At 57.0% G+C, this 8914-nt stretch overlaps 1 protein-coding gene across 2 annotated transcripts in view; it reads right to left on the bottom strand.

Annotated features, from left to right (window-relative positions):
- Positions 1-8028, bottom strand: part of CSRP1 (cysteine and glycine-rich protein 1) — a 21452-nt gene extending 13424 nt beyond the window's left edge. The window contains exon 1 of one of the 2 annotated variants that reach the window (XM_012664964.1): positions 7842-8028. The gene's annotated coding sequence lies outside the window, so the exon portion shown is untranslated. The remainder of the gene's footprint in view (positions 1-7841) is intronic. The other variant, XM_012664965.1, reaches the window with a different exon arrangement.
- Between the last annotated feature and the right edge of the window lie 886 nt (positions 8029-8914).

Here is an 8914-nt window from a genome sequence, read left to right as displayed (position 1 = left end):
TCTCTCCCCAATCTCCTGCGTTCCCACCCTCCCTACTGTCACCTCCCTACCAAGGACTCCCCTATATCTCTGGCCCTGACCTCTCCTCTGAGCCCAGGCTCATTTCAGGTGAGCGTCTCCACCAGGAGGGCGCACAGGTATCTCAGTCTTAACGTGAGCCATCTGAACTTGTTATCTTCTTTCTCAACCCTGTTCTTTTTCCTGACCGCTGCATATTTTCCTGTGGTACCGCATCTTCTCCATCACTAAGGAATCTTATCTCAGATCCTAGAACGTGATGAGCGCCTCCCCTTCCTTAGATGCGTCCCACTCTATAACTGTCTGCCAAGTAGAGGGGAGCAACTGGCTCTGAGGTTGTCGTCCCAGGGGGCAGGCTGTCCTGTCACAAAGTTGATCACTGGGAAATCGGAGCAGAGAGACCAAAGGAATTGAGTCTGTGGTGATAGCGTAAAGCCACCAAATTAAGCCAAACCTAGAGTTTGACCCGTCTCTGAATTCTCCAGTTCAACAAAGCAGCGCGGTCACTTCACCGTGTAAGCGAGTTGGTTTACCACCGAACGCATCCCGGGAGAGACAACCCTGACAGCCAGGCTGCTTCTGGAATCTCCTTCCTGACCCGTCCTCCACACAACTGCCAGATCTTTCTCCGGGCTCATTCTCTTGTTCGAAGGAGTCGGTGAGTCCGCACTGCCTGAGAGCAGCCGAGTCCCGCGCCCGGCATCCGACATTCTCGAGCGCAGTCTCCACGTGCCTCCGGCTCCGTGTCTGTCCCGCCCCCTCACATGTGATCAGGGCCGGAGGTTTTACCCGGCACCGGGAAGCGCTCAGGCGGTGTCCGTGCCCGGAGCCGAGGGACGCTGTGCCGAGGTGGGGGGCTGGGGCTGGGGTCCCCCGACCTCTTCCAGTGGGGCCAGGTGGACCAGCGCCCACAGCAGAAGCCCAGTTTTCCCTGTTCTGGATTCCCGACCGGCCGCAACTCCTCAGGCCCCGCACAGCGCTGACCGCCATGTCCTTTCTCTGCCTTCCTCAGGCAACCCGTGGGGCCTGAGCTCCCAAGTCCTGGGGCCAGTCCCCATTTCCAGCCTCTGATGTCCCTCTGTTCCTGCTGCCCCTTTCTGTCCTGAGGACCCCAGGGGCGAGGTGCTCTTGTCGAACAAGGACTCAGGGCTGCAAAACCATACCACGTGGAGGACCGTTCAGCAAGAACAGCAACGTGTGCTACCGTCTGCCTAGCCACCAGCCGTTTCCCTTCGTCCTTCCTGCAGAACCCGATTTTATTTAGGCAGAGGTGCCCCGTCCCCAGATCCAGGGCCAGAGCCTGAGTCACCTAAGCCAATCACGGTGATTTCACTCTCCTGCCAGTGGCTGCTTCAGGAACAGGCCAAGACCATTTCTGGACAGTGAGATGTGAGGGGAGCTCTGCTCTGGAAGCTTCTGGGAAAACTATGTTCGAGCATATGACATCACACAGGTGGAGCTCTTCTCCCTCTGATAAGGTGACTCCATGTGACCAGTGAACCTCCTACAGCCACAGCACCCAGACTGCCACCGTCTAAATGCCTGCCATGCACCAGACAGTTTACAGGCACCATCCCAGTTTGTCCTCAGCATCTGAAGATAAAGAATATATGCCCACTTTACAGATAAAAAAACAAGGCTCGTAGACATTAGGCAACTTGCTTATAGTCCCACAGCTGGAAGAGGCAGAACTGAGATTCCAACGCAGGTAGGTCCAACTCTTTCTGAGTCCTCTGTGCCCCCAGTCACTGTGTTGTGGCCCTGGCATGGTTAGGAGTGGCTGCACCCAGTGGGCGTACAGCGCATCGGTGCTGGCTCTCTTCCTTGGCCTCTCCTCTTCCAGCCCCATGGACCAGCAGGAGACAAACTCGAGCCCCCAGGAACACCCCTGAGGGAGGAAAGTTCCCCCAACCACGTGGTTGGGAGCCAGTTCCAAGCAGCGTTTTGTTCCCGGACACAAAAGCCCTTCTCCCTCTGGGGAGACCCACAGCTCCGTACAGGCCTCCCTTGTTCTCCCTGGCTCCACGTCAGGGGCCCACGTCCAGCGTGGCCCCAGGGAACCGGGAACATGGGCAGAGAAACGAGTGAAACCCAAGGACCTGCCAGGAAGGGAAATCTGCTCAGGACCTCTCTGCTGGGCTGTTCCTTTGAGCTTGGCTGTTTGGTTGGGGTCTCCCCTCAAGAGCCCAGTAAAGGGACAGGACTCTAGTGCCTTGAGCTGATGAACAAGGACTGTGTCCACAGCCAGGGAGAGCTCCAGGCAGCCCCTGTGATGGGCTCAGTGTGCCCCTCTGTGCACAAGAGGAGCCCTCGAGGGTACCGGCCTGTAGGGGAGAGTCTCAGCTGGAGGGAGCCACCTCCTTCCCTGCAGAGGTGGGGCTCACTCCCCACCCGCCCCCTCCTTTCTGCCCAGCCCATTCTCTCCAAGGGCCAACTTCTGGCTGTAGGGAGGTTGAATTGCCTTAAAAGGAAACCTGTTTCTCAGTTTGTGGAGTGCCTAGAGGGACACTGGGCTCCTTCTCGATTGCCTTTCCAGGTCTGGGGGACGGAGGAGGCCCTGCAGGCGGCTGGAACAAGAGAAGTTCCCAGGTCAGAGTTCAAGCTGTGCAGTTTCCTGGTTAGGCAACGGGAGCTGGAGTGAGATGTGACTCACCCCTTCCTAGCTGAATGATCTCGGGCAAGTCGCTTTCCTCTCCGAGCTTCAGTTTGCTTGTCTCTAAAATGGACCGGACACGGGCCCCTAACATCGTGTTCTGAGGATTAAACGGGAATGTAGGAAAGAGATGGCCCAGTGCTGGCACACTGGAAGCGCTCAGCCTTCTGATTGCCACCAACAGGACTGGCCCAGCCAGGCCCTGACACCTGCTGCCAGAGGAGGGGCCAGGCGTCTACTCGCCTTCCCAGCCAGCCCACACCTGGAAGGAACAAGGCTTGAGAAGTCACACGCCGAATAAGGACAAGGTATTCCTGGCTCGTTTGTCAGCCCAGCTAATGAGTCTGGGACAAGTTAGTTGCCCTTCTTTGGGGTTTAGTCCCCCCTGGCTACCTGAGACCACAAGCAGGGACCTCTGTCTTCATATCAATGAAGAGTCATCACTATCTTCTGTAATCACATCATCCACCTGCTGCGTTTACAGCGGGTTCCCTTCGGAGAGTTACGTTCTCAGTGGGAAATGCCGTCTGAGTTCTGGTCTGTCCTGTCTGCGTTCTGGTCTGTCCTACTTCACTGCGTTTGATAATCTCAACAAAGAATAGAGCTTGAATTTTCCACTGAATGGCTGCAAATATCCGGTCAGCTGTTTACCTGAAATGTCAGGATCCTCAGGGCTGGCTGGAAGCCAGAAGCCTGAGTCCGCTGCCCACGCCCTCCTGCCTGGCCGGCCCATTAGGAGCTGCGCCCAGATCCCCAATCCTGAGAGGAGAGACCGAGAGGGTGGCTCTTACAGCAGCAGGGAAAGGAGTAGGCGCGGCACAGACTCTCTCGGCCACCCCCAATCTCGCGAAAGTCAGGCTGAGGTGACAGGTTCCATGTGTCGTGTTTCAAGTCTAAGGAACTATCCCGGAGATATATAACCCTCAACTGTCAGCCACCAGCGCCTGAAGGAGAGTCTCCTCTCACCAGACCCTTGACGAGCCATCCTACCCCACGTCTTTCTCTCTCCAGTGGAAAAATCCCCTTTCTCCCGTTCCAAAATCAGTTGCTCCCTAGGGCCAAAGAGCGACTGAAGGGCACAGGACTTAGGTCCCCACCCACTTGGTCCGGTAGAGACCTGTCAGTGTTTACCCAGTGAGAAAGGCACTGCTCACAATACCTGCGCTGTCTGGCATCTGCCAGGTGCACGAGATGCTGCCGTCCTTCCAACCCCCGCTCGCCTCTGCCCCCACCCCCGTGTCCAGAGAGCAGCTGAGGACAGAGAGGGAAGGAGGGGTCCCCGCTGGTCAGGACTCAGAGCCCATGTTCTGGAGGTGACAATTGAGAACCCAGGACGTACATCTCCCTGAAGGTCATGGTCACTGGGCGGGGGGGGAATGGCCACCAGGGAGATGGGGCAGCCTTGGCCCCAGCTTTGCACATCCCCCCATGTGCTTTCTTTAGACCGTGGTACATGACTCACCTCTGAGCAGTCAACCAGCATCACTGAGCTGTGGTCACTCCAAGCCCCATAGGACCCCAGAACGCGACTGTCATTCTAGCTCAGGCCCCCTCCCCCACCATGGTCTGAGTTTCCTCTTCCCGAATCCACGCCCCGTGGCCCTGCGGGATGGTGAGCTGACGCGGGCAGGGCCGTGTCTCTCCTCTTTCCCACTCCTCCCGGGTGCCTTCCCCAGCACGGCTCTCTGCCCGTGCAGCTTGGATGTCTGAGAAATGGGGGTCTATCACTTCTCTTAAGTATTTCGAAACTATTACAGGAAATCCTACATTAAAATAAGGTCTCAGAGACTAATTAACAGATAGAATTTCTTTTCTTTTATCTGGAATGATATCAACTCAGGGTGGTAACAGTTGGTTATCCCATGCTGAACAAAAATGCCTGAATGATTTTTTTAAATTAATTTTTAGAGTGAAAAGAAATTAGCACTTAGGCCGCATAAACACAGGTTGCTTGCAGCCAACACCTCAGGAAGCTCCAACCCACCGTAAAGAATGCCAGGCACCCTGGGGGGCTGGGGTGGGTGGCGCGGGGGTCTGGTTGCCTGGCTGGGGCTGAGCCTGCGCTCAAGCTGCTAACCTTCCACTTCTTCCTCCCTTGTCACCGTTGACTCTGACTCTGCCCTCTGGCCCTTGGGAGGCCCTGGAAACCAGCGTCTGGAAATGCTAGCTGCCTCTGTATTTACACACTTTACCATACATGGGAATTACTCAGTGCTGGCGTCAGACGAATTCCTGGGGAGCTGCGTAGTACAGCCACGTCATTACCATATAAATTCCTGACAACTGCAAACAGCAGGCCAGGCGGCTCCTGTCAGAACCCCAGACCCCCTCGCTCCCCTCGCCCCCCCCCCGCCTCCCCCCAGCCTCTCCCTCTCTCTCTCTCTCTCTCTCTCTCTCTCTCTAGCAGGCTCTTTCCCAGGCTTCCTTTCTTTCCTGCAAACCTGGCCCTGAAACTCAAACATGTGTCAGATCTAATGAAAGTGTATCCACTGGGGTCTGGAAACTAACTTCCAGGGGTCCCCTCCCCTCCTCCCTGGCCATGCAGCAGAGTGAAAACCTCGCCTTCATGAGTTCTAACCCTGATCCGCCCACCTTAAAACTGGCAAAGCCACGTGTTCCTGAAACAGTTTATAAGTCGCTGTAAAGCACCTTGTAAAGCTGACGTGTTCCACAAACGGCAGATATTTCCCTAGCGAGTTGGTCTGGAAAAGGAAGTGTGGAGAAAATGCAAAGAGAAATAATAAGGTAGTGACTGAGCGTGGGTTTTAGAAGCAGTCAGCCGATGTTTGAATGGCAACTCCACAACTGACCCGCTGCAATCGCAAGCCATCACTTCCGAGCCTCAGTTTCTTCATCTGTAAAATGGACAGCATTCATACTCACCTTGTAAATTGCCCAAGATCAAACACGTGAAGTGTTTAGCCCAGTGCCTGGCACGCAGCAAGTGCAGATACCTGCTTACTATTATCTTAAAGAAAGGCCAATTTTTTACACTTATTGTTCAATTTTGTGTCTTTTGTGATATTTGCCAATATGCCTGAGTAATGGCAAATGGCAGACTTGGAGGAAAAGGTCTTTTTATTCTCACTAGCACCTCTTAGGTCTCAAAATGTTTAATGCGTGCCTCTTTATAGTCCTCTCGCAAGCCAACTTTTCACAAAAATCTGGGCTTACATAAATATGTACAACTTTAGCAATTTACCAGAAAAGCCTTCCCAATTTTATTTTCCCCTCCAGGAGATCCACAGTGAATAAAAACTATGCCGTTTTTCTCTCACCTGGTCATCAATTTATCCACGTGGTAAACTGGCCAGTAACTGTTTGCAAGGTTTGCCAACGTCCAGTAGGGTGACTCAGCCGAAAGCCTCCTGCCGCCCCAGTAAACATTCACCAAATGTTTACTGATCATCAGTCGTCACTACGCTCCCAGGCTGCAACTCTGACCCAGTGAGGACTCGCCAGCTCCGGAGGCAGATGCGTGCAATTAAAAAAGCAAACTACCTGGGCCAGGAAGGAAGGTGATAGGGCAGACCAGAAGCAAAGAGGCCACAGCACCCTTGTTTTTCTCATTTTCTTAGCCAGCCAGTTGCAGAGCTGGTGGGCATCCTCCCCAGAACCTCCATACTGGGCACCTCAGGTCTTGCAGTTCTCCCCTGCCACTCTCTGACCCTCACCACACCCTCTGCAGGAGAAACTTCCTTCCCCGCTCGACTGCCCCTGCCCCGGATATCCTCTCCAAGGCAAAGAGTCATTCACTGGGAGATGGTGAGTAGCACCAGGCTGTATTTAGACGACGATGGGATAAAAGTTGCCCAGCAGTCTGAGCACAGACCCTCTCAAAAGACAGACCAGCTGGAGAGTCAGGAGGCAGCAGCTGAGCGGGAGCAGGGGAAGCTCAGCACCCGGTCCCCAGTCCCCCTTGGGGGAAAACCTCCACCTGCACCCTGAGAGGACAGAGAGAGGCAGCTGGCACTCCCAGCTTCCCCATGTCCTGGGAAGAAGGGTAAGGATGTGGAGAGGGCAAGGAAGAAGACAGTGACCGAGAACTACTGCCTTCTGTAATACATTCCCCAAGTACCACCCCCAGAAGAAATCGAGAAGTTAAGTCACTTGTCCAAGGAAATCTGTGTATTAAGGGGCAAGAGTCACAACTTTGCCTTCCAAACAATCTCTCATCAAGATTCCAGGCCACTGCTTCCTGATATACTTTCTCCCAGAGCCCAGGGGATTGCCCCAGTGCCACCGGTGACTGTACCCCAAGGCAGGGCCCTCTCATCGCGGGGAGGGCCTGCCCATTCATTCGCCCCAAGGGAGCAGGGGGTGGGTGGCTGGAACCCAAGGCTCTGGGGAGGCCTGAGCCCACGCTAATGCTCCCAGCCTAGACCAAAGCCTGATTAGATGGCGACAGCACCAGCACCAGGGGCATGCAGAATATTCTCAGGCCTGTGCCCGCAGATCAAACACCTGCTTTTAACTGTGCCCAGCACCAGCCTTTCTTGCTCCCCAGCGTCCAAGGACTGAGACCACAGAACACCTACAGCAGGATCTTTCAGGTTCCTGCAATGGTAGCCATCTAGGACCAAGACTTGGGGTGGGGGTAGGTTTCCATCAAGTTCTTTCAGAAGAAGGAAGTCACACCTGCACCCAGGGGCACAGATGCCCAGGGCCAGATCCATGAGCCACATGTTTCCCCCTCCCCACCCGCCGGCGTTTTCTCCTAGAGCAGGAGGGTGATGGCGGGGGTGGCACGGATGCACTCATCTCTGCCTTACAATGAGCGTCAGTGGCTGCAGAATCGCCAATTGTTCTGCCCGACCTGCAGGCGGTGGCGGGGAGCCGGGTCGCCCCGGGTCAGGGGCACGCGGAAGCCAACTGTGTCCAGGAAGCTCCGGGTGGGCAGGGACCGACCCAGCGCCTCCTGGAAAGAAGCACCGCCCAGGCTAACTGTGGCCATTTCTGACAATTCCTTGCCCGCGACGGCCCCAGGGCCGCGCCACTTTCCCTCCACCTTTCCCCGCGGCTGCCAGGGCCGCGGCGGGGGAGAAAGACCGGTAGGCGCCGGGCGTGTGCCAGGCGCCCCAGCCGCGGGCGGCCGCGGGGGGCAGGGCGGTGCGACGCTCGGGGCAGGTGGCCGGCGGGCGAGAAGCGGGCGCGGCCCGGGCGCACTCACCTGGCAGCGGCTCGGCGGCGCGGGCGGCAGGCGCTCTCGGAAGTGGCTGCTGGGTGCGCCCGGCCCGCGCGCCGTTTTGTTCCGCTCCGGGGAAGGCGTGTCCCCCGCCACGCCAACCAGTGGGCTTTGCACACCGCACCACACCAGGGCTGATGTCATGGCGCGGAGCCCCGCGGCGCTGCCCCCCCAAGAGCCGGGACAGCCCGGGCGACCGGCGGGGCAGGGGCGGGACACACCTACTCCTGCGTCCCACTGTGTGCCCTGTCGCCGCCGCCTCCCCCGCCGCCACGGAAAGGCTTGGCACTTGCGAGGGACCTTTTAGGGTGTTCCTGCTGGGCCAGGAGATAGGACCCGTGATAAACTTGTGCCTCTAGGGAAGGGGGGGTCTCGAATTTGTGTGTCCTGGTGGCAGGGGAAGGGATACACCGTCGGCGCCAGAGTAAGACCGGCCCGTACAGGGCGGGTGTGATCCTGCCTTTCTCACTAGCTGGGCCCCTGGCCTAGACCCTCAGCCCCGCTGGGCTTCAGGTCCCCGCGAAAGGGGCGTGATCCGCAGGACTGCGTGGCGGGTGGAAGGACAGCGCATGGGACAGTAGACCTCCAGCAGCAAATATGATAGACAGTAAACGTGACTCCCTCTTCCAACAGCTCCCGTCCCCTCCGCTTTCCCCAGCCTTACCCGACACCCAAAGGAGAATACCTACCTCCCCGCTCCTCAGAAGCAGCAGTTCTGAAAAGGGGGCCTCCAACCTTCGGTATGACAGACACAAGCTCAGGCCTCTCCGGGCTGCCCTGGGGCAGTTACAGCGGGCAGGCCTCACCCAGTCCCCAGCCCCTCCTGAGTGCCTGGTGCCCGCATGTGAGAGGGCAGAGGAGCTCACACCCCGCAGAGCTGCTGCCTGGGTAAAGGAGAGACCCTACCCCTTTCCTGGAAGGGAAACAGCCCAGAAACCCAATGCCCTAGACAGAGACGGAGCCCCCGCCCTTTGGCAGGGAGGGTCCAGGTGGAGGAACAGAGACAAGCTTTAAAGGAAGGTACCATTTTCCCTTCCTCCCCCCACCTCCCAGTCCTG

The sequence above is a fragment of the Propithecus coquereli genome, unplaced genomic scaffold, assembly GCF_000956105.1.
Source record: "Propithecus coquereli isolate 6110/MARCELLA unplaced genomic scaffold, Pcoq_1.0 Scaffold944, whole genome shotgun sequence".
NCBI lineage: Eukaryota > Metazoa > Chordata > Mammalia > Primates > Indriidae > Propithecus > Propithecus coquereli.
Note: the sequence above shows the minus strand (reverse complement) of the source record. Positions and strands in the feature narration are given on the sequence as shown.